Source organism: Marmota monax, unplaced genomic scaffold (genome assembly GCF_021218885.2).
Source record: "Marmota monax isolate L192 unplaced genomic scaffold, Marmota_monax_Labrador192_F-V1.1 WCK01_AAM20220418_F8-fsc00129, whole genome shotgun sequence".
Lineage (NCBI taxonomy): Eukaryota > Metazoa > Chordata > Mammalia > Rodentia > Sciuridae > Marmota > Marmota monax.
Genome location: NW_026693811.1, coordinates 177,805 through 202,656, shown reverse-complemented (window position 1 = coordinate 202,656; position 24,852 = coordinate 177,805). Strand labels below are relative to the sequence as shown.

The 24,852-nt window shown below is 40.6% G+C and overlaps 1 long non-coding RNA gene across 1 annotated transcript; it reads left to right on the top strand.

Annotated features, from left to right (window-relative positions):
* Positions 1–7,663: 7,663 nt before the first annotated feature.
* On the top strand, positions 7,664–24,440 carry LOC124105148 (uncharacterized). Its single transcript, XR_006855657.2, has 3 exons — positions 7,664–7,823; positions 9,742–9,802; positions 24,141–24,440. It is a non-coding gene; the product is annotated as an uncharacterized LOC124105148 (long non-coding RNA).
* Positions 24,441–24,852: the final 412 nt, after the last annotated feature.

Below are 24,852 nucleotides of genomic sequence, written 5' to 3'. Positions count from 1 at the left end.
AGCATACATCAATTGGAGAATGAACAATAGGTTACTGAATGATCAATGGGTTATAGAAGACATCAAGGAGGAAATTAAAAAATTCTTAGAGATAAATGAAAACACAGACACAACATATCGGAATCTATGGGACACATTAAAAGCAGTTCTAAGAGGAAAATTCATTGCTTGGAGTTCATTCCTTAAAAAAAGAAAAAACCAACAAATAAATGATCTCATACTTCATCTCAAAATCCTTGAAAAAGAAGAGCAAAACAACAGCAAAAGAAGTAGAAGGCAAGAAATAATTAAAATCAGAGCTGAAATTAATGAAATCGAAACAAAAGAAACAATTGAAAAAATTGACAAAACTAAAAGTTGGTTCTTTGAAAAAATAAACAAAATCGACAGACCCTTAGCGATGCTAGTGAAGAGAAGAAGAGAGAGAACTCAAATTACTAGCATACGGGATGAAAAAGGCAATATCACAACAGACACTTCAGAAATACAGAAGATAATCAAAAACTATTTTGAATCCTTATACTCCAATAAATTAGAAGATAGTGAAGGCATAGATAAATTTCTTAAGTCATATGATCTGCCCAGATTGAGTCAGGAGGATATAGAAAACCTAAACAGACCAATATCAATTGAGGAGATAGAAGAAACCATCAAAAGACTACCAACTAAGAAAAGCCCAGGTCCCGATGGGTATACAGCAGAATTTTACAAAACCTTTAAAGAAGAACTAATACCAATACTTTTCAAGCTACTTCAGGAAATAGAAAAGGAGGGAGAACTTCCAAATTCATTCTATGAGGCCAACATCACCCTGATACCTAAACCAGACAAAGACACTTCAAAGAAAGAAAACTACAGACCAATATCTCTAATGAACCTAGATGCAAAAATCCTCAATAAAATTCTGGCGAATCGGATACAAAAACATATAAAAAAAATTGTACACCATGATCAAGTAGGATTCATCCCTGGGATGCAAGGCTGGTTCAATATACGGAAATCAATAAATGTTATTCACCACATCAATAGACTTAAAAATAAGAACCATATGATCATCTCGATAGATGCGGAAAAAGCATTTGACAAAGTACAGCATCCCTTTATGTTCAAAACTCTAGAAAAACTAGGGATAACAGGAACATACCTCAATATTGTAAAAGCAATCTATGCTAAGCCTCAGGCTAGCATTATTCTGAATGGAGAAAAACTGAAGGCATTCCCTCTAAAATCTGGAACAAGACAGGGATGCCCTCTCTCTCCACTTCTCTTCAACATAGTTCTCGAAACACTGGCCAGAGCAATTAGACAGACGAAAGAAATTAAAGGCATAAAAATAGGAAAAGAAGAAATTAAATTATCACTATTTGCAGATGATATGATTCTATATCTAGCAGACCCAAAAGGCTCTACAAAGAAACTATTAGAGCTAATAAATGAATTCAGCAAAGTGGCAGGATTTAAAATCAACACGCATAAATCAAAGGCATTCCTGTATATCAGCGACAAATCCTCTGAAATGGAAATGAGGACAACCACTCCATTCAAAATATCTTCAAAAAAAATAAAATACTTGGGAATCAACCTAACAAAAGAGGTGAAAGACTTATACAATGAAAACTACAGAACCCTAAAGAGAGAAATAGAAGAAGATCTTAGAAGATGGAAAAATATACCCTGTTCATGGATAGGCAGAACTAACATCATCAAAATGGCGATATTACCAAAAGTTCTCTATAGGTTTAATGCAATGCCAATCAAAATCCCAATGGCATTTCTTGTAGAAATAGAGAAAGCAATCATGAAATTCATATGGAAAAATAAAAGACCCAGAATAGCAAAAACAATGCTAAGCAAGAAGTGTGAATCAGGCGGTATAGCGATACCAGACTTCAAACTATACTACAGAGCAATAGTAACAAAAACAGCATGGTACTGGTACCAAAACAGGCGTGTGGACCAATGGTACAGAATAGAGGACACAGAAACCAATCCACAAAACTACAACTATCTTATATTTGATAAAGGGGCTAAAAGCATGCAATGGAGGAAGGATAGCATCTTCAACAAATGGTGCTGGGAAAACTGGAAATCCATATGCAACAAAATGAAACTGAATCCCTTTCTCTCGCCATGCACAAAAGTGAATTCAAAATGGATCAAGGAACTTGATATCAAATCAGAGACGCGCCGTCTGATAGAAGAAAAAGTTGGCTACGATCTACAGTCAGTGGGGTCGGGCTCCAAATTCCTCAATAGGACACCCATAGCACAAAAGTTAATAACTAGAATCAACAAATGGGACTTACTCAAACTAAGAAGTTTTTTCTCAGCAAAAGAAACAATAAGAGAGGTAAATAGGGAGCCTACATCCTGGGAACAAATCTTTACTCCTCACACTTCAGATAGAGCCCTAATATCCAGAGTATACAAAGAACTCAAAAAATTAGACAATAAGAGAACAAACAACCCAATCAACAAATGGGCCAAGGACCTGAACAGACACTTCACAGAGGAGGACATACAGTCAATCAACAAGTACATGAAAAAATGCTCAACATCTCTAGCTGTCAGAGAAATGCAAATCAAAACCACCCTAAGATACCATCTCACTCCAGTAAGATTGGCAGCCATTAGGAAGTCAAACAACAACAAGTGCTGGCGAGGATGTGGGGAAAAGGGTACACTTGTACATTGCTGGTGGGACTGCAGATTGGTGCAGCCAATTTGGAAAGCAGTATGGAGAGTTCTTGGAAAGCTGGGAATGGAGCCACCATTTGACCCAGCTATTCCCCTTCTTGGTCTATTCCCTAAAGACCTAAAAAGAGCATGCTACAGGGACACTGCTACATCGATGTTCATAGCAGCACAGTTCACAATAGCAAGACTGTGGAACCAACCTAGATGCCCTTCAATAGACGAATGGATAAAAAAAATGTGGCATTTATACACAATGGAGTATTACTCTGCATTAAAAAATGACAAAATCATAGAATTTACAGGGAAATGGATGGCATTAGAGCAGATTATGCTAAGTGAAGCTAGCCAATCCCTAAAAAACAAATGCCAAATGTCTTCTTTGATATAAGGAAAGTAACTAAGAACAGAGTAGGGACGAAGAACAGGAGAAGAAGATTAACATTTAACAGGGATGAGAGGTGGGAGGGAAAGGGAGAGAGAAGGTAAATTGCACGGTAATGGAAGGAGACCCTCAGGGTTATACAGTGGAGGGGGTAGAGAGAGAGGAGGGGAGGGGAGGGGAGAGGTGGGGAGGGGGGAGGGTGGATGATGGGAAAGGCAGCGGAGCACAACAGACACTAGTATGGCAATTTGTAAATCAATGGATGTGTAACTGATGTGAATCTGCAATCTGTGTATGGGGTGAAGGTGGGAGTTCATAACCCACTAGAATCAAAGTGTGGAATATGATATGTCAAGAAATTTGTAATGTTTTGAACAACCCACAATAAAAAATTAAAAAAAAAAAAAAAAAAAAAACTAGGAAACTGATGTGTACATGAAGCTCATGCTGTCTGTTGTGTCATGAAGATAAAGTCCATTGTCTCTGAACCAGGAGTCTCATATCTTCTGCTAGCATGCATAAAACTGTGGAAGGCAGTATTTCATGACCTTGCAAGTAGGGTAAAATCTCAGACCCTTTATGGTTCTTGAGAGAGACATTTGCCAAGTACTTCTTTAAGCCTCCATTTTCTTAACTCTAATATATAAATGACAATATTAACCTCAAAGAAGTATAAAGATAAAGGAAATGGTACACATAAAGCCTTAGTACCTTGCTGAGGACATTATAAATCCTCATCAGATATTGAGAGCTGCACTTGATCACTATATTTCTTATTAGGTGAAGCCTTTCTAATTCAATATTTTTATTGGTTGGGTTGTATGTTAGGCAACTTTTTGTTACAGTGACAAAATGCCTGAGAATCAACTTGAGGTGAACATTTATTTTGGTTCATGGTTTGAGGTTAGCTGGCTTTATTGTTTTGGGGCCTGTGGTGAGATAGAACATCCTGGCAGAAGGGCATGAGAGAGCAAAGCTGCTTACTTCGTGGCTGGGAAGTAGACAGAGATATGGGGAGAAAGGATACACATTATCCAAGGGTATCCCCGCAATGGCTCATTCCCTTTAACTAGGTTCCACCTCTTAATGTTTCTACCATCTTCCAATGGTTGATTCAGCTATAAATCCATTAATGGATTAGCTCATTGATGAGGCTACAGCCCTCATGAGCCAATCAATTTCCAAGAGCCCACCTCTAATCTTTGTTGGATTGGAAACTAAGCTTTCAACACATAAACCTTTGGGGGACATTTCAGATCCAAATCATAACTGGTTGTGCGTGTGCATTGTGTGTATCTACTTCTTAGTGTCTACATGGCAGACTATATTAGATTTTTAAAAAAAGACTAAATATTTTAACCATTTTTATTACAAATATCAGATTGATTCATAGTTGAATCTGGTTACTGATTAAAAGTCCCACAACTGGATGATTCAGTCACCCTACACAGCCATTGCACTTTTTGTAGAGCTCTTTTTATTTTGGTAAAACAACATCTAATGACATTTTTAAATGACATCTGACCTTCCTTAAGATCTCTAGGAAATAATAAAAGTTCCAGGCAAATCACTTCAAAGATTATTTGCATGGAATGATAGAGAAGCATTTCATATCTATCACATCTATAATGTAAGATAAAGGCCACATACACACCAGTTAATCTCAATTTCTCTGGAAAACAAAGTTAAAAAATAGCATTCTCATCATTTATATTTCCAATAATTTTATAGATGTTTTTTGTTGTTAGTATGTGCCATATTTATGGTTTGTCCTTGTCACAGTCAGAGACAATTTTCTCCAGAAGGAAAAATAACACCAGGTTTTCTTGATTTGGAGAGTTCAATATAATAAAGATTTGGGCAGTCTTTTGTGCATTTGGAGGCCTGGATAATATTCACATTTTGTGTGACAGAGGAATTTAACATTCCTGTCATTGGTTATAAAGAAAGCATATTTAAACTGAACGCAGTTATGAGATGATTTGAAACTGTCTAGGAAAATGGATCCATTTGGGACTCTCTGATTATACCTCAGCTAGCCAGTTCATTTATGTGTGGGTAAGTCAAGAATGACATTCACAGAAACAAAACCCCAGAGCCGCTGCCTCTACTCAGATGTGATAAAGAGTGCTAGAGTTCATGCATTATTCTATTTCTGTTCTGAAACACTGATTTCCATTTCACTTGCAGGCTCAGTTCAGTTCTGGTTGTTTTGCAAATGTAACATGAGACCCAATAAATTCACTCCTAGGCCATCTGACTATCTTTTCTGAACTGGCAACTGCCTTGGGTTCCCCTTGGGTCAAACATGAGATTTATGGCTTGATGTTTATCTCTAGGAAATAGAAAACATTCAGAAATGTTGCCTAAAGGAATCAATTAAATTCTTGGTGTGCTGCAATCAGACATGGGGTATCCCTGTCTGGCCTGAGTTGAAAATTCTCTCGAAGCCTCAAATATTCTTTTGCTTTCTGTATATAGAAATGAAACCAAACCCACCGATAATGACAACTAATTAACTTTTTAAAAAATTTCGTCTTATTTATTTTTATAGAGGTAAATTATGTAGTATTATCACATTTTTAGTTTTGCAGAATTGTTTATTCTTGTTTTCCTTCAACATAGTTGTTCTGACAGCAGCTAAAAGCTCCTTTTTCTACCTCCTAATGGCTGAAGCTTTTTGGCTCTGAACGTAATTTTCCTAACCCCAATCCTTGCCTTCTTTCTGTACGTCCAGGCTCTACATGTTAGTCTTACTGCTCTGCTGCTAGTGTGGTATCTGCTGGTAACTCCCCCGCCAGGCCTAGAGCCTACCATCCCAGGGTTTCCCACAGTTCTTTGTGCATCCTCTACCTTCCCTCCAAAGTGTACCTCCATCTCGGTTTGCAGTTCCCCAACCTTACCCTAGGTTCATCTTTGTCTCAGTTAAATGGTTTCCATAGCCTCCGGAGACAGCTTTGGACAAATGGTGACTTCTTTTGAATCTTGATCTCTGGCCAAGGTCATGCTCAGGGATTTTGCCTTCGTATTCAATCTTTCAGTTTAGTCCCTATATTAATTTTTCTAGGACTTCCATAACAAAGTGCACAACAAACTGGGTGGCTTAAACAACAGCAACTCGTTGTCTCACAATTCTGGAGCCCAGAAGTCTTAAAAATCAAGATTTCGGCAGGGTCATACTCTCTTGAAGGTGGTAGGGAATGATCTGTTCAAGCCCCTCTTATAGCTTCTGACAGCCTCAGGAGTTCTTGGCTTGTAGATGGACATCTTCTCCTTGTCTCTTCATATCATCTTTCCTCTGTGTGGGTCTGCTTGTGTTCAGATTTCCCTTTTTTATAAGGACACTGCCATTTTGATTAAGGCCCATACTAATGGTCTTGTTTTAACTTGATCACCAGCAAACTCCATTACCAAATAAGGTCAAATTTATAGGTACTGGGGGTTAGGACATCAACTTCTTTTGGGAGGATGTAATTCAACCAATAATAGTCTCACTTCTTTATAACTTCATACTCTACTTTCAGTGAAGCATAAAGAAAGCTCAACAAGAAACTGAGATGAGACTCAGGGCTGGGAATATAGCTCAGTTGGTAGAGTGCCTGTCTGCCTTGCATGCACAAGGTCCTGGATTCAATCCCTAGCACCAAAAAAAAAAAAAAAGAAAGAAAGAAAAGAAACTGAGATGAGACTCAAGCTGTGAAATAAGCCCAGGCATCTGTGATAAACTCCCAGTAATACCCTCCAAACCATGCACCCTAGGCCTTCTTCTGCCTCAATACAGAACTGTGTCCCCACGGCTTCAGTAACCCGAACTTTTTTTTTTCCCTTTAATTTGCACCAAGTCACTTTTCAAGCTGGCTCAAGTCCCATGAGGTCAATATCTGATTTATTCATGGACATTAGCTATACTGAACACAAATCTTTTTTTCCCATTCAATTATTTTTTTTACTTGTATTTATATATAAATTATATAGTTTGTTTGATTTTAAAAATATGTTCAGCCTTTCTTTTAGCAGAAATAGCCCTACTGTCATCATTTTTATGATCAATTCAAGATTTATTTTCTGTAAAATTTCAAGGTTCAGGGGAAGGAAGCATACCAAACTGGTACCATATGCCAGAGGAACTGAGGTCCAGGTAGGTGAAGTGGCTTGGCTTCCTGCCTTGCCTTCCTTTCTGGTTTCAAAAGCATCTCACAGTCTCAAACATATGGAAATCCTGAAGAAATAATTGTCACTATTTTCTCACAGCACCTGACTGCAGAATAAAAGTGGAGGTCTGGACTTGCCTATTATTTACAAAATTTTAAATACATTTCGCTAGTAATTTGTAATTACAACAGAAAATTTTACCACAGTGAAAACCTCCTCTACCAGTGGCATGCTTGAGTGCTGAAGCATTTGGATCACTTTCAAATCTAGTCATTGTCCATTAAATTCTTTGGACAACAGTAGCCCAGGCTCAGCTTTCTAATTCTGGACTTTGGCAAACATGGATGGTATCTCGGTTGTTCACTGGAGATGGGAATGCCAGCTTTGGAGAGACCAGCCTGGACAGCATCTGCCACTCCATTTTAGGCTGATTCCGTGCTTGGTCTTCCCATGGATTTATTTGCCTGCGCATCTTTGCCAAACCAGTAGGGTAAATCTGAATGGAGCTGGAGACCAGGTTTCTCTGCCCACAATCTCTCCAGAGAGCTAAAAGGTACAGAACTCCGAGATAATGATCTGCTGATTTAGCAAGGTCAGTGGCTAATGTGTAATTCCAGGTCATGATTATCCTGAGGACTGGACAATGTCTGTAAAAAATTGCCCAATATAAATCAAAAAGCAGTCACAGTATATCAGAGTCAGCCGTAGGGACAGATTTAAGGGTGGATTAATGATTTTTGTGAGTACAGATTGCTTTGCTAAATAAAGTCTGAGCATGTCCCTCTCATATTTTCAGATCAAATAGAGAATTTTTACACTACTCTTTTCTTCTTTATCTATAGAGATGGTTGATAGCCTCACAGAAGAGCCTTGTGCTCATTAACTCATATGTTCATATAAATATTGAAATAGAGTATTCCCAGATGGTTAAATCAGAAACCCAGGAGCTCCAGTGGATGGTGGATGGGGATGCAGAAAAGCAAGTAAAAATGAACATCTGAGAGATGTGTGAAATGTCCTTAGGAAGGGGTAAGCCAGGAGCTCCATTTTGTATCTGATCTGCAGCATAAAGAAGCAGGGGCTATGAGGAGCTCTCCAGGGCCATTGTTGGCTATTAGCAGCATCAAATCCTGTATGCAGCAGAGGTCCCTGACCACAGCCCATGGTCTAGGGCTTGCATGTTGGTAGGTGGTGGAGACACCACAGTGACAATGTCACAATAGTATCTTCCACTGCCAGGCCACTTCTACATTGTGACTTTGGGTAGTCTCATAAAAGACAAGTTTCTAAGCATGGTTCTCCAGCTTTCCTGGTAATGTTGGATGAGCCACCCCAATCCTTTAAATAAATCCCTTTCCTGCTTAAATCAGCCAGAGTCAGTTTCTGTTACTTGGAACTAAGACCCTAACTAATTTGGGTATTCTGGTATGGAAACAAGAATTTGAACCAAAGCAGCTGGATTACAGAGCCCCTACTTTCAAACTCTATAGGTATAACCTGTACAAACTCTATAGGTACACTGTCAAACCCTATAGGGCCAGCCACTACGATAGCCACCAGACTATAGGTGCCTTGCTGAGGGCAATCATATAGATTATTATCTAAAAGGAAACATTTTTTTGAGAATGAAAAGGTTTCTGTTAATAGTTATGTCAGGACTGTCCTTGGCAAACAGAATGTTCTCCTTACCTTTGTGACCTTCTGAAGCATTCTACCATTTTCCGTATGCTCTTGAGGTTAATGGGCTCTTCTGGGAATTATGTGTGTAGTTTAAGGCCCAGAAATAAAGGTCAGACTCTCTCAATTCAATTCAATTCCTCAAGTATGGGGGTCAGTTTTATGTGCAACTGGGCTGCGTTAAGGAATGTGGAAATAACTGGTAAAAATTGTTTCTAGGTGTGTCTGCGAGGTGCTTCTGGAAGAGAATTTGAATTAGTCTGGTAAAAACGATCTACCCTTATCAAAGTGCTTGGGCACCAGCCAATCCTTTGGGGGCCTGAACAGAACAGAAAGGTAGAGAAAGGGCAAATTTTTCTCCCTCTTCTTGAGCTAGGACATGCATCTTCTCCCACCTCAGACCTCAGAGCTTCTGGTTCTTGGGCCCTCAACTCTGGGATTTATGCCAGTGTGGGCCCCACCTCCTCATCTCTCTGGAGAACCATGACTAACACACCAAGATAAAGTAAAGTTAGTAATGACCATCCTGGGGCTGGGGTGGAAGCTCAGTAGTAGAACTCTTGCCTACAATGTGTGAGGCCCTGGGTTCAATCCCTAGTACCGCAAGAAAAAAAAAAAGAAAGAAAAGAGAAAATAAGTCCATTTTGTTTAGTGCTCATTTAATTTCTTTAGCAGCAAACATTAAAGTCCTTTTCAAAAAGTGGATTTTCCTAGAAAGATAATGTATATGTGCCCTTAAGTGCATTCATGGAACTGTTTTAGATTATGCTCACCAGAAATTGTATTCTTAATGAAAAAGCAAAGCAAAAGGAAAGCATTTCTTTCTTTTCAAGGAGACCATGATGGGAACAAACCAGGAATTGAATGGGCAAGCTGAGGATCCCCCTGGACAAGGTTTGTGGTACATGCGGGGACATTCTCTTAGCTGCTGGTGAACAGCCCCTTGAGAAGGGCTTTACATTTGTTGGAACAGATACTTGTGATAAGCTTATATCTGTGAAAGCTGCGGGGGTGGTCAGGCCACAGGAGACACTGGGTAAATTGCCTCCCAAGAGGCTTTCTGTCCCCAGGTCTCTGTTTGGTTAAGCATCTTGGAGAGTTTGGGCCTAGAGACAGGAGCTATGCACAAATGGACCTGAAGTGAGAATTGAGCTCAAATCCTCTGCACAGAACAGGGAGTGGGGAATAAGACAGAGGGTAAAGGAGGGAGAAGACTTGGGGAGAAATCCTTCCCGTAACAAACAACCCTTTTAGAGCCCAATCCAGAGAGAGGTGCAGGAAAACGATATATATCTAATGTGCTGCTTTGATTTGACTCCTTCATGGGACTCATAGAGGTTCAGTAAAGACAGGAAAATGCTTGGAGCACAAGGGTTCTTGTAATTGTGAAGAGTTTGTGTTTTTGCTTTAGGTCTACACGGACAGAGAGATAGTTCATACATTTGGGTGAAGGGGTCGCTAACTTGTGGACATCTTCTCTGATGAAATGGAGAAGAAACACTTTCTTTATTTTTTTCTTTTTTGGTACTGGGGATTGAACCCAGGAGTGTTTAACACTGAGCCACATCCCCAGCCCTTTTTATTTTTTTATTTTGAGACAGAGTTTCACTGAGTTTCTTAGGAGTCTTTGCTAAATTGCTGAGGCTGTAATCCTCCTGCCTCAGCCTCCAAAGTTGCTGGGATTACAGGTGTGTACCTGGCAAGTATGTGCTTATTTTGAGTCTGAGCATGGAGTCAGGAGAGGCAAGGAGGAAGGATATGTCAGTGACTAAGGAGACCATAGCTGTGGGAAAGCTGATATGGATTAAATAACATTGGCCATAATTTAGTCACATGTTTATTCTTACTGGCAAAGGAGACTGGGGAATGAAGTCTTTATTCCTGGCTGTTCAATGCTCACATAAACTGGGGACCCTCTAGGAGGGGAAATAGTACTTTCTGTCCTAACGGATGTGATTGGCCCATGGCCACATAGCAAAGTAGAGCAGAGTCAGGATTGAGGAGAACTCAGTTCCCTTAGGTTTCTTGTTGCCTGGTATCATTTTTACTCTAGTTTCTTTGTCCACTGGATAGCATATCATAAGTATCTCTACCATGGGCAGATGCCTCTCTGGTGACTCACTAGGTTTTCTTAGATTACCATTTTCCTTTCCCATGTGGGAGCCTTTCTGGCATTATTTGTGATGCTGTTTGTGAGTCCTCTTGCCATACTTAATGCCACACTGCAGAATATTCTCAAATCACAATAGATGAGAGATCTGGGGGCTCAGGATGGTCCCTTGGGCAACTAAGAAAGTGCAGAGAAAGCAAGGAGGCAAACAAGAATAGGTTGCAGTTCATGGAGATAATCAGAAGCTGCCCTTGGCACAGACTGAGATGAGACCCTTGAGGGTATGTAAGAGGGTGAAATATGTGAATAATAAAGGAAGTCGCACTGCTTGGGTGATCTCTTGTGTAATATATTTTCAGAAGGTGAAAAAATTTATGATTACTATGTTGTTGTTGTGCATAGCTCAAGATTAAAGATGGGAGCTGTATCATTTAAACAGCATGGTAACCATGGCTTCCAATTTTTTTCTTTGCTCACTATTGTGAACTAGCAAGTAAAATTGAGGTATCAACATTTGCAGAAAATTTACATTCATTCTACTTAACACCATCTCTGAAATTCGAAGTAATAATTTAAAACTAATAACTTCTTAGCCCTGGTATAAGACCATTTTGTGTCACAATAAAAAGAATATACATAGAATATTGCCCTACATGGTTCATCTCATTCATTCTGAGAATTATAAGTAAATGTTTAAGTTTAGCTTTGTGTGCCTTTCTATAGGAATAAGAAGTATGAGGCCAACTCTTGACTCTAGTGTGAAATTTATTTTGCTGGTTGACTGCTCCCAAGGTGGTAAGGCAAAGGAATTAGTCAGGGTTTAATTAAGGAAGTGGAAGTACTAGGAGGGCTATAGAGAAAAAAAATTATTATACAGTTATGGGAGAAGCTGGGGATGTAAGGGTCTGAAAGAAGGATTTAGAAGATCAGAGAAGAGTTGCTAATATACCCCCATTGTAGATAATTTGGAACTTGCAGGGGAATCTGAGAAACCAGATACACCCAGTTGCCAGAGTAGGACCATAAGGAAAGCTGTTTGAGAGTTGTTATTTCTATATAATATTGCTTCTGTAGGTCTGTGGCCAAGAATCTGGCCATGAGCCATGTGATGCTGCTGGTCAGTAGTTTGGGCAGTTGGGGAAAGTTGAACACATAGCAGAAAACAATGACGATATGCTTGGAAGATGTTGACACCTCTCTGTCACCTTTAGAGAATAATGGCTACTTGACACCTACCTTATCTACCTTCCAAACTTCCAAATCTTGTACAAATTCCTCTTTTTGCCAACTCTATCTCAGAACCATAAGGGAGTTCTGACAAACATAGTTCCAGTTAAACCAAGTTGATGCAATACACATTTCCACAGTCAAATAGCAAAAAAAAAAAAAAAAAAAGGAAAAAAAATCAAAGGTGGTACATTTAAGCAAATTCTAATATGAATGAGTCCACAGATGACCTGGTACATATATTCACAAGTGCAAAAAAGAGAAAGTCATAAGAAAACTAAAACATTTGTAAAACAAACTAAAACATTTGTAAAACTTATAGTTTATAAGTATGGAATAGCTGTATGATTTTGCCCTTAAAGTCCCTAAATATAGAATTTTGATCTTGAGTAGCTACAAGGGAAAAATGTCTGGGAGAATTAGTCAAACATTGAACACTTTCCTGAATTTGACAGAATATCAAGAAAAGAGGACTCCTATCTGTGGATCAGAGAGTATCCCACACCATTTACAAAGGCGATTTATCCAAGAAACAATTTCACTAATTGTTTCACACTTGGTGCTTATTAATGTTCATTACAGATTATTTCCCTTAGCTCCATTATAGTTTAATCTCAGCTGTTTTATGACATATTAACAATATGGCAGACCACCAAAGGAAGGCTAGTCACAGATTTCATGTTATGCAAAAAAATAATTTGGCCATTAAATTGGATGGATTAGAAAACTGGAGCAGGATTTTATTCTAGCCAGAAGAGTCTAAGGGGCTGTGGAATCTAAAGTATGGACAGCTTTGTCCTCTTTACAAAGTACAGGCCTCAGGGGAGCATTAGGTTGAGAGCTCCAGATACAAAGGCTCTTTAGTTTTGATTTTCAGGGAATTCATGTAGCTTTAGAGAGTATATGGAAGACTTTCAGTTGCACCACTATATCTGCTCCCTCCTGGCTCAGAGTAGATTGGGAGGCCCTGAGAGGCGGTGTCTCTTCCTCTACAAACTTCCATTAGCTATGCTCAGGGCCAGCCAGGAGGACCACTCCTTCAGCTCTATTTTCCCTTTTTAGACACTCCCTTCTCTGGTGTTTGGTGTCCTTCATTAAGTTTCAGTTGCCCAAGGTCACTCAGTGTTGTTTATTCCTTAGACCAGTTTTGATTGGCCAATACTTGGTGCTTCATACTTTCCATTTTCTCTGCTCCCATATAAATGATTCTTTCTAGTGTCCCTCTGAGACCTTCCTTCAGCTAATAGTGCAACACTGCTAATGGGTACAAAAGTACTCTGTCAGCGAGAGCTTCTTTAATGGTGGCAGTTGGGTGTGTTTGGTTTCCCAGATTTCTCTGCAGGCTCCAAATTGGGCATTCTGATAGGAAGATAATTTGGGGAAGCCTTTGGTAGTTTCCATTGGCCACCTACTCCACCTACATGTACAGTAAATCACAGACATAAATGACTGGTTAATTATTAATGAGATTGATGGTTACAGATTGCTCAAACTCAAAGATCATGAATGTTTTTGCACATATTAAGTACTTAATAAATACTTGTCAGCTGAAGTAAACTTTGAATAGTCTTTGTCTAAGGATTTTATCCTCTAAGTTACAGAGACGGGTGTGTACCAGTATTCCAGGAGAGAGGGAACAGAAGCTACAGAAGAAGAGGTGATTATGGAAGGCAAGGCTGGGCATGTGACCAAATCAGCAGAACCTATAGCAAAGATATCTAAAGCCCTAGGCCAGGTTTGTCAGCATATCTGAGCTATAGCAAGCTTTGGAAAATAGGCAAGTCATTGTTGGGGTCTATCATGGGAAAGCATGGAGAAAACCCAAGTGCAGACATGTCACACCAAACAACTGACAGAGACCAACTCAGTCAGTGCCCAGAAGGGGTTCAGACCATTCACAGGAGTACAACTTGTTTTGGAGGGTTTTGAATTTCTCAAACTCTTTCCATAGGTCTTGCCAAGGTCTCAGTCCTTCAAGATTCAGAATCTGCTACTCATGTCCTAAGAAGCATAGGGGACTTTTCAGTGTTTACTGCTGATAGGGCATATTTGGTGATTGGCATGGGCCACTTCATTTTGAATACTTTCTTCCTTTTTCACTAAACTTTCCAGAGAGGGCAGGGACTAAGTTTGGTACCATAGGGTCAGCTCAGGGTTTCATGCACAGTAGGAAGTAAATGGTGGTTACAGTCTTTGATTGTTTGATCCCATGGTGTAGTAAGGCAAGACATAGATTTGGAGTGGTCAGCTTTAACTTTGGTCCCCACACAACCACTCTGGTCCTCACTTTCCTCTTTTATAAGGGAGAGGCCTGATGATTCTGCCTATATCCCAAGATCCTTGAGAAGGTCAAATCAGATCATGCTTATAAAAGTACTTGGTCTACATATGGGCATATCTATAACTAGATGGATAATGTTTTTTATTCACTAAGCTATCTTTAAATACTTGTCCAAAAATAAGTTTCTAATAAGTTTGCTTGGCCCAAAAGTTGAGATTCCAAAGTCTCCACAGATTCCTGGGTTTTAAGGAAGGGAGTAGAAATATTCTGCTTAATTTTGAGTTTTTTTTCATCTGTAGAGGCTGAGCTAGAAAAATGGGAGATTACTATCTTGAGTTATATTTCTAAATCCACATGAGCAGGACTTCTTCCACTAAGAATTTTGAAAATTCATCCTGGGAAATAAATTCTTCCCCCATGAACACACTGTCATCCTTGGGATGCTATCCTCCAGGACATGGGACACGGGAGATGAGACTTTGGTTCATTTTCTACATACATTCTGGCATGCTTATGGGGTTTTAATGACAATGGTGGTGAGGTTTGGTACAACCCTCAGGATGTAGGATGGACTTGCATCAGGAATCAGGATGGAACTTCAGAATTAAAACATAGAGGGACAAGGTCCACCAAAGCCAGCTCTGACTCTGCCAGTTGAGCAGAGGTTGCTGACATTGCTGCTGTGGCCAAGAGAGACCAGGGCAGACGAGCTTCTGAGCACAGGATAGGGTGATGCTCAGGATGGAAAATCATGAACCAGTGAAACTCTCAAGGAAAACTGACTGATCTTTGGTTCCATAATCAGAAAAACAAACCAACTTCCAAGGTAGAAAAGAATCTACTTAGATGTAGATGAACATATATCGAACTTAATGCTGCTCTCTGTGGCCAGATACAAAACATTATTATTATTATTATTACCAAATACACATAGCATAAAAAATTTACAGTGTTGGCTGTTCTTAGGTGTATAGTTGAGTGGCACTAAGTACATTCACTTGTGCTGTTGTGTAACCGTCACCAACATCCATCTTTAGAACTTCTAAATCCTCCCAGAGTTAAACTGTACCCATGAAACTATACCCATCATTCCTTCCCTTCATCCCTGGAAACTACACTTACACTTTCTGCTTCTATGAATTGGACTACTCTAGGTACCTCATGTAAGTGTGATCACACAGTTTTTGTCTTTTTATGACTGGCTTATTTTACTTGGCCTAATATCTTCAAGATTAGGCCATGCTGTAGCATGCCTCACAATTTCCTTCCTTTTCAAATCTGTACATCCCCTTCATGTAGATACTACATTTCCTTTATTGGTTCATCCTTTAATGGACACTGAGTTATTTCTGCCTTCTGGCTATTGTGAACCATGCTGCTATCAGCATGGGTGTGAGGATGGTGTCTGCAGCTTGCTTTCACTTCTGGGCATGTACCCAGAAGTAGAGTTGCTGCAGCACAGAATGATTGCATGACTTGTAAGGAATTGCTGTGCTGTTTTCCACAGTGACTGCACCACTCTCCATTCCCGCAAGAAATGCACAAGGATTCCAATTTCTCCACATCTTTGATAAGTCTTTTTGATGCATCTTAAATGTGACAGGGGTTAGAATAGCTGCTGGCTTCTCTGACAGTGATCTCATTTTTGATGGCACATGCATCTTACAGAAGTTTTATAAATTTGCCTTTGCAGGTGATTTGAATTGTGGCGTCTGCACTGTGACATGTGTGGATTGGTTGGTCTTGTTTTTGGTGGTCTGTACCTTGTTTTCTTGGTGGAGCCTGAGAATAGAGGGCTAGAGGCCAGATGTACCTCAGCCTTGCTCCCAGAGAAAGAAAACAACTTAACTTGCTAGAATAATATTTCTAATTTCTCTTTATGAAGATGCTATTTCTCACTCTGCTCCAGACTGCAGCATATCTCAGAGCTAGACAACATAAACTACTTATAAAAGCCCTTCTCTTGCCTGGATCTGGTCCCAAATCCACTGATTTTAAGTAAATATATACACAAAAATAAAAGAATAGGTGGAGGAGGAGGAGGGATGCGGGTAAGAACAAGGTAGGGTGGCAATTATAGAAGTAGGAAGCGTACCCTTCTGGGATCATGGTGGGGATGCGGAGAGGGGTAGGCAGAGAGGAAGATTCTCCATCTTCTGAGGTACCAGTCTCCTCCTGCCTAGGGTGGATGGATTTTTTGCAGCTGACCTTTTGGGGATGTAACAGTCACCTCTTCTGTTTGGACTACCCAGCACTGACATCCATTCAATTTCCTGATATTTAAAGAGCATAAAAAATATAACATGGAGTATGTTGTTTTCCAAATTGATTTCTATGTTTTGTTAAAAGAAATTTTACTCGATATCTTAATTAAATTCTCTGATGGGAATCCTTTACCTCTGCCTCTACGAAGTGTTTATCTGAGCTAGTTATCACCTGTGCTTCTTGGTTGCTTCTGATTTAACAGTAGAGGCTCTCAGTATTTGTGCCCCCAATGGCCTTTCTTTCCCCAGGCTGGCAGGGAGGGCACGTCCACCAGCCAGGAATCCCTGTCTCACGGAGGGAAGGAAGCCAGGCCAGAACATGCATCCACCTGCCTTCAACCCAGGGATAAGCCAGCTTTAGACTTGATCATTGGCCTGATCATCAGCTCCATGGCAGCCTAGATCAAATAAGATAAACTTGAGGGAGTCTGGGCAAAGAGTATCAAATTCTCCATGAGCTTGTGATGAGTAATCCAGGGCTGGCCTTGTTTTACCCATGTCTTTGCAGCCAGCGACTCCCACGTTTAGGGTTGTGGTGGCTCCCTTCTGCATGCACGTATGCTACAGACAAGTTCTGACCTGACTGGGTAAGAAGGGAGGCTGACAGGGAGGGGCTCTGGAGCCAGGAGGCTGCCTTCTTGTTCAGCCAGTCCTTAGAAACTTGTCCTGACTTGGTGGAGAGGCACCTATTGGCTCCATGGTGTTCTATGATGTGTGTTGGTTCACGGACCTTGGAATGAAGTATTGGTCCGTCCTTCTTCAATTGATTCAAATCTTCAATGCTTTTTGAAAATTAGCAATTTTCAAGGTTTCATTTGAAAATCAACTAGTTTCTTATTTAAAAAAATAAAAATAAAAATATGTGGGAAGGTAAAAAGTGAAAGCTCCCCATTCCCCTCCTCATTCCCAGTGTTGGATGTGTATTATTTCAGACATATTCTGTATACTCTCTCTCTCCCAAGAAGCATGGGCTGCTGGCAAGGATGAGTCAGTGTGGGGCCAGATTGGCAGAAAAATGAAAGAACTAGAAGGCCTCTCCTCTGTCCTCTCATGCACTTTGGCAGGGGTCAAGGGGACCCAAGTAGGTTCTTTTATGCCTACTGTGACTGTTATGCTATCTGCTTTTCTTAATATAGAAAGATATCTGCTATAATAATTCAGTTTTGTTTTAAAGAAGAAAGTATGACAACAAGAAAAGTAATCCACTTTCTGCTAGGTACACATTCTGAAGCTCAACTCAACCAGACTATAGCTGACCCTGGGCCGTGGCTCCCTGACCCAACACTGTCTGTGCCCTCCCTAACTCATTGTGAATGTCTACCACAAGGACTGTGGCATCTTATCAGGTGCCTGTGGAGGTGCAGGCATGGGCTTCTGGCAAGGCACAGTCAGTGCATGCCCAGATTGGCAGGAAAATGGAAGGACCGGAAGGCCTCCTGGCTCAGTGATTATCCTGGGTTTGGCAGATGCACTTCAAATGCTGCCTGGTTGCCTGGTTTAGTGGACGATGTTGCCATTCCTCCTTATGGAAGGTCCAGTGTCAGCTGCCAGGCTGAGTCTCCAACAGCTTATGATCCGTTTGTGGCCCAGACATGCTAAAGGGGTCAAATTGTTGGAACTGTGGTTGTTCTATTCCTACCTACAGTGCAGAGCATTTTGCCACTTTTATTTTTGGGGGTATGGAAGTGTGGGGAGATTTGCTATGGTATATAAAGGTTATAAAGAACTTTGAGTGTTATGCACTCCTTTGTGTTACAGATTTGAACACTTTCTGTCACTGCAGAGGTGGATTCTCCTGACTAGCACCCTCTCTTCTGAACTGCTTCTCTGTGATGATGACTTCTCAATTTCCTCCCTTTGCTCCGACCTCTTTTGAGGGCCTGATCTGTTAAGCCAACTGTGTTCCAAACAGGTTATCCTGGATTCCCTGGCTCCTCAAAGAAAATACGTTCAAAAGTGAGGCTATTATCTTTACCTGACAATCTGGTAACCTGTTATTTCACTCATCAGATCACCGAAGAGGGAAACTGCTCTGTCATTCCTAATGCTTTCCTTTCTTTTAATTGTATGAAAATCTATTGATTCTGACTATAAAATGTCTCAGAATGTCCACCTTCCCTTCCCACTGCTCCTGCCTCTGTCAATACTGTCACTGTCTGCCTATTCCATAAATATTTATTAAATACTACCATGTACCAGGGACATTCCTGCCATCCAGGGGTTCATAGCTTTAATGATCCCGTTTAATCTCCTGAGGGATCTTATTAAATTACAAATGTTCTCAGAAGGCTTCTCTGCCCAGAAACACACATTATTAGCTCAATGCCGCTCCAGATTCAGTCTGACTCCTTGGCTGGCCAAGGTCTTTTCACTATATCATTCACCTGCTCTCTACTCTTGGACCTCTCCCAATTCTCTTGGCCTCACCTCTGCAGTCAATATCCAGGGCTCTTGCCAGGTCATAAACCCTGAGTGTTTCACCCATGCTGATTCCTCAGCTTGGAACACCATGCTCAGAATCAAATTGTTTTGAGGGTGTACTCAAATGCCAACTCGTTTTTGGGGGTGGTGAGTATTGAACTCAGAGTATTGTGTATGCTAAGCAGGTGCTCTGCCACCGAGCTACACCCCCAGCACAAATGCTAACTCCTTTGTCAAGCCTTTGCCTGTTCTCTGGGTTTCTGCCACCCTCCCACGACATCTTGTTCAGAGCTCCATGGCAGCACTGGCCACCTTGCATAGCATGGTTTGCTTACATCTGGGAATCTCCACCAGCCTCAGCTTCTAGACTGTTGGGATGAAGGCAGGGGTGCACCTTCTTCACATAGGTATCCCTGGCACTCAGCATAATGCCTGCCTGGAACATGATACTAAAGTAGATGGGTACTAGACTGATCAAACTTTGGGTTGAATATTGCTTTATCACAAACACAGTTTCTAAGGAAAACTGTCTTAATACCTGTTCATATTGGTTGCAAGTAATAAAAACCCATCTTTAGCTAGCTTAGCCACAAATTGTATTACAAAAGTGGTAAATATGAGGGTATAGATGGATTTGAGGGCCCCAGACAATTCCATCGAAGTACACTTCCCATTTCTCATCTCTCATTTTCTTTGCATTTTGGTTTCATTTTTTTCTACCGAAGGCTGGCTGCTCTAAGCCCATGACTCTATAGTATGATCCAAAAGAAAGAGACCTTCCTTTTAGAATCTATACACTAACTCTTACTGCAGGTCTGCTTGGAACTGTTAGTTTAGATGCTCTAACAAATTATAATGACAGGCTGATGAAGCACCATGACTGGCCAGGCTTGGGTCACATGGAGCATTGTGAATAGCTAGCCCTGCAGGAATGACATAGGGTGGGACATTTCTCAACAGAAAGACAAGCACTGGACAGACAAGAACATCAGATATCCACTCCAGTTGCATGTTTTGGTGTTAGGATAGTATTTCCTATACTTCTCATTAAAATATATTTCAGTCAATTTGTCTTTTATCTCTCATTGTATAAGCTGAAATTCATGAGTACCCACTCTTAAGATTGGACTAGAATTCTAAGACAACAGGTGTTCTAGGAGAGTACTTCCCCAACAGCAGTGTGCATGCAAACCAATCTTTATTAAAATATGGGTTCTCAGTAGAGTTGGGACAGGATCTGGGATCTGGCATTTCTTTCAAGTTTGTATTAACAAAATTCTATAGATTGGGTGCTTAAGCAACAGGAATATATTTTCCCCTATTTCTAAAAGGTGGGAAGCCAAGATCAAGATTGGACTCTCTTCCTGGCTACAGATGGCCTACCCCCAGTATCTCAAAATGTGACTGAATTTAGAGATATGGTCTTTAACAAGGTGATTAGGTTAAAATGAGGCTGTTAGGGTGGGGCCTTCAGCTAATATGACTGGTGGCCTTTCAGGAAAAGGAAGAAAGAAAGTTATGCTCACAGAGACAAGGCCATGTGAGGACAATAAGGTAGGTGTTTGGTAGCTAAGAAGAGAGGCCTCAGGAGAAATCAAACCAGCAGACACTTTGATCTTGGACTTCCAGCCTCCATAACAGTAAGAATATGCATTTCTGTTGTTTAAGCCATTCAGTCTTTGGTATCTTATGATAGCAGCCAGAGCAGATTAATACAAGACCTACACAGCTAGATTCCACTGCATTCAGTGTTGATTTGCTGTCAAATGTTAATCTATTTGACAAACAAGCACTAGCTCACTCCTGGCACTGAGACTATACTTATATAAACATGACTCAGTCCCTGCCCTCATTTGGTGATAGCAGAGAAGAGTCTAGAGGTAAGAGAGCCTGGCATATTCAGTAGACCCAGTCCTGTTGGGGGTCAAATGTGACAACAGGCATGGCTAATGAGGAGGCTGAAGGGCCACAAGAGCCAGGAAATGTCAGGACTTGAAGGCTAAGTTGAAGAGCGATGGCTTTTGGGCAGGGTGGAGTAATCCAATTTTATTTTAAGAATTCCCTAATTACAATATGCAGAAGGATTATGGTGGGGAATAGGGGTTGGGGGCCCGCTGAGGAGGCAGTTTCAAAGATCCAGGGGGGGTATGGATGGAGAGTAAGGCACAAATCTAATAACTGCTCCTTCCTGGTGCCTCCTGTGGTCTCTACAAGGAAATGGGATTCTTTAAAGAAGGAGTGTCCTTGCCTTATGGCTTTTGGGGTACAATGAAGAGACAAAGCACATTGAGTTGGATTTTCTCCCTCCTCTACTCTGTGCCTGATAACCAGTTTCTGGAGAGTTTTCCCCCCAGTATACATCCTCTTTGCCCCTTATCCCCACCCCTGCAACAGAGTGCTTGACTTAAGAATAAAACCCTACTAAGGAGGTGGTATGTGAAACTCCCTGAGCATCACTTACTTGACCAGTTCTATGGGAAGAAAACCTCAGACACCACCATGCTCCCATTCATCCATGTTGGCATGTGGGAAACCTAAGTGCCACCTAGGTGGCTTCCTCCTGCTGACACTGCCTAGCCCCTCCTACCCATACCTTTGATATTACCTTCCTTCAGCTGCCTGGCATCTCTCCTAGTCACTGTCTCCATCCTTGCTGAGAACAGATCTCAGACAATTTGGCCTTCCATCTTTTTTCCTTTCTCAGTTCCTTTTGCCAGACAATAGCAGTGTAAGGTGAGTTTTAGCTACTGCCCTGCAACTTCTCTTCCAGGTTGTAATACAGGGGTTCTGAAGCTGGGGTCTGCAAAAAATCTATCTTTATTTTTTACTAACCTGTACCTGAAATTTAGCATTTCCTTTAATCGTGAATGTAGGCAATAATCTACCATAATAGATTATTATTAAGTCACAAAGCCTATGACTTCTTCAGCAAGAGAAGTCATGGATATTTTAAGATTATTTTCGAGCTGTTGCAATAACTCAAAACATCAATTATACTTAACCACTGTAGCATAAGGATTAGACTGTCACTTGATTATATTATTTCACTATTTTTGTTAACAAAGACACATGTAGCAGTCAATGGCACAATGAATGTAAAGAACTTGTGCCCCAGACAATAGCTTAAAGGATTGAGAGGGTCCCTGGAAAGGATGACTGTCTCTGCCCATGGTAGAGCCCTCTCCTATCTTAGGTCCCCATGAGTCCCCCCACGCAGCCCTGAAATTGCCCACCTTGTGCTGCTTTCCTCTTATGTGTGTTGCTCTCTGACTCAAATACCTCCTCGAGGGCACCTGTCAAAACCCTGCTGTCCTCCTGTTCCCAGGAACTTCTTGACTAAAGCTTTGCTTTTTTTTTCTTTTTTCATTTATTGAGGTGAAATTCACATAACATAAAACCAGCCACTCTAAAATGAAGAATTCCACGGCATGTAGCACATTCACTATATAATGCTGCCACCATCTCTATCTAGTCCCAAATTTCCCTCATCCCCAAATAAGAACCCACACTCTTTAAGCAATAGCCCCCCCTGGCTAACACTCTCCTTTGAGCTCACCAATCTGAGTCCTGTCTCTATAGATTTGCACTTTCTGATTAGTTCATATACAATATGCAACCTTTATGTCTAGCTTCTTTCTCTTAACATGATGCTTTCTGTCCATCCAAGTGGTCATGTATAGCAGTGCTTTAGTCCTTTTATGGCTGAATAATATTCCACCGAATGTGTATTCCACAATGTGTTTAATTCTTCATCCACCAAGGGGGTGTTTCTGCCTTTTGACTCTTATAAATAGTTCTGCTATAAACACACATATGGAAGGAATTTTTTTTTAGTTTTTTTGAATACATACCTAGGAGAGGATTTTCTGGGTTGTATGGTTATTCTAGATTTAACCTTTTAAGGAACTGTCAAACTGCTTCCCACCACAGCCATGTCATTTTATATTAACACCAACAACATGTGGGGGTTCCAGTTTCTCCACATCCTTCTAACAAATGTTATTTGAAGTTTTAATTTTTTGGGGGAGGGCTTTTTCCCTGTTTATTTTGTGATTTTTGAGGTTAAAAAAAGCTTAATCCTTTTCATCCCAATTTGTTGATCAAATGTAAAAAAAATATATAAGGTATAGTCGTTTTGGTGAGTGGAAAGTCTGATTTAGTTAATTTGACTAATAATCAAAAAGGATTTAATGTTGTTTTTCCAGCTAGGTGCAGTGGTGCATGCCAGTAATCCAAGTGACTCAGTAGACAGAGGCAGAAGGATCACAAGTTCAAGGCTAGCCTGGGCAACTTAGCAAGACCTTGTCTCAAAATAAAAATATGTAAATAAAAATGACTGGGAATGTCTTTCAGTGGTAAAGCATCCCTGGGTTCAATCCCTGTGCTGAAAAAAAAGCTGTTTCTTTCCAATTATTTCACTTACTACAATTTATGCTGAAGCTTTAGTTTTAAAAGCCTTTCATACTTTCCTTTTGTGCCCATTTCTGATTCTCTACACTCATGTCCAGGCCACCCCTGCAGCATTGCTCTTAACATTATATTGTAATTCTCTGGCCTCTTGTGTCTGTTCATTGTTAGACTCAGAGTTTCAGGCTGGGGCTACTTGTAGACAGAGGTCTGATACCTTTAGAAACAGTTCTGGCCACTTAGGTGGGCAATAGGTGTCTGCAGTGGAAAGGAGTACAATAGGAGGGTGCGTGGGCTCCCCCTTGTGGTGAGTAGGTATAAGCCTACCTACTCTGTCACCTTCCCTGGTCTGTTTCTCCAGCATAACTACTCAATTGACTTTACAAGGAAGAACCGGAGACAAATGAGCTAGCAGATGGGCAAGTATGTTGGGCTTTTTGGAGAAAAGAGGCTGTGTAAATCCAAGTCTTTCTTTGATTTAAGAAACAAGGCAAATGACTCCAAATTGTCTTTTTTTTTCAGGCATGATAAAGTGAAAAATGTGGATCATGGAAAAGACATTTGGTGGAATCTGAATGAATCATCCTGCAATAAATGTAACACTTCTGGGTAAACTGTGCCTCTGACATGCTGGGCTGTAGGCTAATGTTGGGGAGACATGTGTCCCTGTGTGACTAAGCCCTTTATTTTAATATATGTAGTCTCTTGCTGCAAAATTGGAAAAGCTCAAGTCTGTTCTCCTGCTGCTGATAAAAGGACATTTGCCCATGTCCCGTTTACCAAAAGGTGCCCAGCACCAGCAAAGCCAAGATAAATAAAACCTTACCCAGCTCTCAATGTGTCCATACACTGCGAAGCCACAGACTCCATTATTTTGGGAGAAAGAAGTCTCAGTGGCAAGGAATATAAAATTTGTTTCCAGACACACATGAAAGATCTGAGGAGGAGCTGTTATTTGCTGTTTATTTGGGTTTTATTTGGTCAGTTGGGTCCCATCCTTAGACAAAGAGCTAAATATTTTTCCGATGTGTTGGCAGTTTTAGGGCTCTTATAATACTGGTTTCTCTAGTAGCGATAGAAAGGCAGTAGATTAGGTCAGAGGGAAGTATTTAACTATGAGCTTTTCTCAGTTGTAGTTATTTCACCATAAAAAATAGAAATAAAAACAAGAAAAAAAAGGGCTTTCTGCTTGGGAGAGGCAGCATAGGAGATAGGAAGAATGTGCAATTTGTAA